This window comes from Aulostomus chinensis, chromosome 3 (genome assembly GCF_037954235.1).
Source record: "Aulostomus chinensis isolate RoL2024-O1b breed Wild chromosome 3, RoL_Achi_v1.0, whole genome shotgun sequence".
NCBI classification, from domain to species: Eukaryota; Metazoa; Chordata; class Actinopteri; order Syngnathiformes; family Aulostomidae; genus Aulostomus; species Aulostomus chinensis.
Window position 1 is genome coordinate 13,057,049 of NC_141322.1, and position 5,140 is coordinate 13,062,188.

Here is a 5,140-nt window from a genome sequence, read left to right on the forward strand (position 1 = left end):
GGGGGGTGGATGCTGTTTTTAAGGCTTGCTGTGTAGATGACAAGACTAACAACAACACTGTGGATGTTTAGCCTCTTAACCAGGGGTGTCCAAACTGGTCCAGTAAGGGCCGGTGTGGCTGCAGGTTTTCATTCCAACTCAGCAAAAGCAACACTTGATCCAACAAATGTGAGCAGTGTGGACACAGCTTAGTTGATTTAAGTAGAATCAGGTGCTGCTTTTGCTCGGGTGGAATGAAAACCTGCAGCCACACCGGCCCTTACTGGACCAGTTTGGACACCCCTGCTCTTAACTGTTCAGTTCTTCAGGCAAAATGCCCTGTTAGTGATGTCAGAGCCCCTTTTGGACTTTAGTACCTTTGGATGCTTTCGTTCTTTTTTTTTTATTATTAAACTCTTGAGTTTTGTCATTGCACATTCCTTATTTTGTCTTGAGTTTTGCTACTTGTTTCTCCCTAGTAGTTTATCCTTATTTTGTACCAAGTCCCTGTTTTATCTTGAAATTTACTTCCCCCTCAGATGTCTTCTGTTACTTTGTGTTTACTTCCCATGTCTGTCTCTTTTCCCACCTTTTTTGTGTGCTCACCTGTGTTTCGTTTGTTAATCAGTCCTGGTCAGCCGCAGCCCTGTCCTTGTTGTATTTCAGCCAATCAGCTCCTACCTACCTCATGTTCTCCAACCTGTTTCTTGTTGTATAATTAGTTTGGATTTTAGTTCTGTTTCTCATGGCTGCCCTTGGTCTATTCTATTTGGCTGTTCTGTTCACCACTTGTTTCCTTTAAAATGTATTCTTCTAGTTTAGTTTCTGGATTCTTGGTTTGTTCTTTGGTGTTGGGTAAATTTCCACCTCAGCAACCTGTGCAGTGAGTCCCTCTGCCTCCACTGCGTTCCTGAATTCTGTTGAAAGGTTAGTTTAATTTCAATGCATGCAGAGCTCAAAAATGATAATAAAGACTTTTTATTGATTGATTATAGATTAAAAATTGCCATTTGTAGAGTTACCCAGGATGAACCTCTTGAACTTGATTTTATTCCCATTTAACATTGACATCCTATGAAAGTGATACAGTACACAGCGCTGTGGATAAGGTCACGATTTCTTCAAGTGAATATAAATATGAATGTAAATGTCCCCAAACTGACAGACTAATAAGGGTGCTATTTATACTTTGTTTTATTACTATAAAGAGTTAATGAGGACAGCCTGGAAAGCAACATATCCTCCATTTACACCTGACCTAACAATGCATTTCTTTTGTGATCAGACTGCAGTTGGGTTGCAGTAGATCCCATGATAGTCCAGGTGCAACTGCAACCGAGAAGTTGAGGATGGATTGTGATCCGATTGTAACGTCAAATGCGTCTCCATTTCACACAGTTACTGAAATGTCATCAGTATGGAGGGAACTACTCAAGTCCTTAAGTTGGTTTGAGGGGAAGGATGGGGGGTTCACTGGTACTGAGACGGAATACAAGGTTCATAAATAGATTCATAACAGCTGTGGTCTGAGAAGGTCCCTGTCCCGCTTCCACCATTTTCGACTGGATTCTTGCCTCCAGATCCTCTTGTGGACGACGGCGGCCCTGAGCATATATGCTGCTGCTATAGCTAAAGTGAAAGCAGCTGTATAACATCGCGTTCACCCCTTTTCTCGTTGGTATTCCAATAGCTGAAGTCATCATCTTCTCTTTCTCAAAAAGCAAGCGGAAAATCCACACAAAAGCCCAACTTCATCAGTGGTGAGCAGCATTTTTTCATTCTCTGTTGTTGTTTGAGCGGCGCTCCATTGAGGTGACTGAACAGCCTGCTGCTGGAAATGCCTCTGCAGACATTCATCAGAAGCCCGAAAGAGCCGGATTGGATCACAATCAGATCTCAGTGTGGACGCTGGAGATATGCAGTGAATGTATGTCGTCAGGTACTATCTGGCTACAGTCTGGTCAAAAAACCAAATTTTAATGGCAGCTGTAAAGAGGGACCTGTTTGATCAAAGACTTGCAGAAGTCACACAATGTAAACTAAACTGAAACTTATAAAACTTATAACCTTTTCCTGCTTGAGTCCACCCCTTCAAGCTTTCTTCATCCATCCATACAGCAGGATTACAGGGGCTGAAGCCTCACCCAGCTGACACTGGGCGTCACCCTGGACAGGTCGCCATTCCGTCGCAGGGTCACGGGGAGCAATTAATGGCTCAGTATCTTGCTCAAGGATACTTCAACAGGGTCGCCCGGGGAAGTGAGGATGGAACCAGCAACCCTTTGGTTTCTAGGCGGCCACTCTGCCTCCGAGCCATGCCGCCCCGGCCCTTAGCTTTATTTACTCCTTTCAGTTTTAAAAGATGTTTGCTGTAATATTCAGTAGCATGAGGAAGCTAGATCACCGCACAATTATGTACAACAATCTTACTTTGCATTTCAATGAAATGACAACTGCTGACACTTTTGATGATCTAATGAAAGTTTTGTTGGAGGGTGTGTGTCATGCTGTTTAGGGTACGGCACACACAAACACGTGCGCATGTACACACACACACACAACATGCTTGAATTGTGCCAGTCTCCTGTGTGCTGTGCCTGCACAGGGTGGGGGTGGTTGGTGCATGGCACATCGCTTAAAATAGACATTCACTCTTGTTGCAAGAGGAGGTTGACAAAGGAGTGAGAGAGAATGAAAGCACATGAGGGATCGAGAGAGTGTGACAGAGAAAGACAAAGGTGTGTGTGTGTGGTGGGGGGGGGGGGAAACTACCTTTGCAGCAAAGTAGCACTCTAAGGAAACACACACATTTTAAGAGTTTGAAATAAAGATGGAGAAAGAAATTAATATTTCAAGTGAAGGGAACAAGATGAGTGTTCCAGTAAAATAAATAGGGACAGATGCCAGCAGCAGAGATTTAGGGCTGATGACAGACAGGAAGCTGCAAACCTTTACTTGTTCACTTGATTTAAAAGCAACAAAGTGTATCTACAACTGAGGAATAAATCAGCTTTGACAGGCATTCTGATTACACATTAGACAGCCTTGCAGGGCCATATCAGCAAATCCTTAAAATTTATATCCCTCATTTCAAAAATATCCTGATTATGTAATCCACTGTAGCTCTGCTAGAATGTCACTTTTAAAAATGCTCCCACTGATTGTATCATTAGCACCTTGCGTCGTTTTTTTTTTTTCCCAAAAAAAATCATTTCGTACAAGACAACAGATGAGTAAGACTACAAATATGATTAATCACTGACATCAGAGGCCTGATGTGGCTTTGTTAGATGCACAGTAGTTAACTTGAGATTACTTTGAATCCGAATCTAAATGGAGAAAAAGTGAAAATGAATCACGCTTTCGTTGGGATGGATGTTAGTACATTCAGTCATTGTTAATCTCTTCTCGCCTACGCTTAAATTTGAGCAGTCAGCAGAATGGAGCTGGCTTGTGTGTCATCTTGCTGCCCCCCCCCCCCCCCCCCCAGCTGCACACATCTTCCCACTGCTTAAGATAAGTGACAAGACATCAGAGTCTAAGAAGTGCTTTAATGCCAAGAGAAAACTCTGTGACTGTGTGTGGGTGGATGCCTCCATTTCTTTCACTGTGTGTGTGTGTGTGTGTGTGTGTGTGTGTGTGTGTGTGTGTTTGGCTGTTCTGTGAGTGTACATGAGTTCCAGTGAGAGTTTTTGCATGTTGCCATGTTGAATATTCATTCACTCTGCGTGAGTGTGCTTGCCTGTACTGTACATCATGTTTGTGTAGAAATGAGTATTTGTGTGTGTGTGTGTGTGTGTGTGTGTGTGTGTGTGTGCGCACGCACGCTCCTCTGTTCTCACTAAGGTTATCCATCACTCCAAGCATCAGATGACATCACCACCGACCCCCATCCTGCAACTCTTACCCTTCCACCCACCTCACATTCTCCACTCTGATGGGTTGGCCTGCTGCCACCACCTTCCTCCTCCTCCTCCTCCTCCTCCTCCTCATCCTGCTTTCCTCTTCTTCAGCATTAGACTCAACCCTGCTGCTGCAGTAAAAGTGCTGAATCATCACAGCCGGCCACAGTATATACAAGGCTAACATGGGTCAGGTGTGGGGTGTGATGGTGTGTGCATGTAGCTGTGTGTGTGTGTGTGTGTGGTGTGGTGGATTTGTAATCAATACTGTGTCACCTCCCAGCCACTACACTCTTGTAAGGCCGTAGCAGCGTTAATGAACTGTGATCCACAGGGGGTACATTATGACAACCGCTAACTTTATTATTAAGCCCACACTGCAGCCTTGGGAGAGGATTGTGGCTTAAAGGGAAGCCTTAATGGACATGGTGGGGTTTTTTTTTTCATTCTGCAAGTAATGTGAAGTTCTGCTCTGGACAGTGGGTCTTAATTGACAATCAATGTAAGAGAAGGTGTGGGGTACTTTTTTCCTGGAATGAGTTCAATATGTGATCAGTGGACATTAATGGAGGGACCCATGAACATCCAAGTCTGAGAATGTTATTGCTTTTCTTCTATTTGAGTCATAAACCCTCAGATCTGATGCAAGGGGCAGAAGGATGTCACTTCATAAAGGTCTTCACACACCTCTGAGGCTTAAAATGAAGCCCATGTGTGTTATTGACATGATGTGAAACATATTACAGTGACTACGTTGCTTTAAAGGTTGGTAACATGAGGTGACATCACCAGTGTTGTTGCAATTTGTTTTTAGCAAAGATGACATTGACATTGACACTGACATGTAGCGAGACAACAAACCCCCGCGTCTCCTGCTTTCGCTATCGGTCACAAATGTGCGCGTGAATGTGTTGTAAAATGAGTGGTCAGTAGACCAGAACAGCACTAGAGTAATATATTACTTATAACGCTAAATATCTCATACCACTTATGATTGAATTTGTGCTCCTTCTGAGACAGCAGGCCCTATTTAAGTGATCTATGGCATCAGGCGGGTGGCGGGTGGCGGGTGGCGGTTGGTGCTATGTGTGCACTGTGTATTAAGGGGTTGTGTTCAGCTTTATTTTGGTATGTAGAGGGCACATAATCAGAGTGCAAACCACCGCATGCAGAACAAAGAGGTGGTCATTAGATCCCTAATTATTCATAGGTGTATTTCAAATGTGACATTACTCCAACCAATCAGAGTGTCAACTGTC

At 43.7% G+C, this 5,140-nt stretch overlaps 1 long non-coding RNA gene across 1 annotated transcript; it reads left to right on the forward strand.

Moving 5' to 3' along the window:
- Positions 1–307: 307 nt before the first annotated feature.
- On the forward strand, positions 308–1,992 carry LOC147267738 (uncharacterized). The gene is made up of 3 exons (XR_015112284.1): positions 308–906; positions 1,670–1,739; positions 1,829–1,992. It is a non-coding gene; the product is annotated as an uncharacterized LOC147267738 (long non-coding RNA).
- Positions 1,993–5,140: the final 3,148 nt, after the last annotated feature.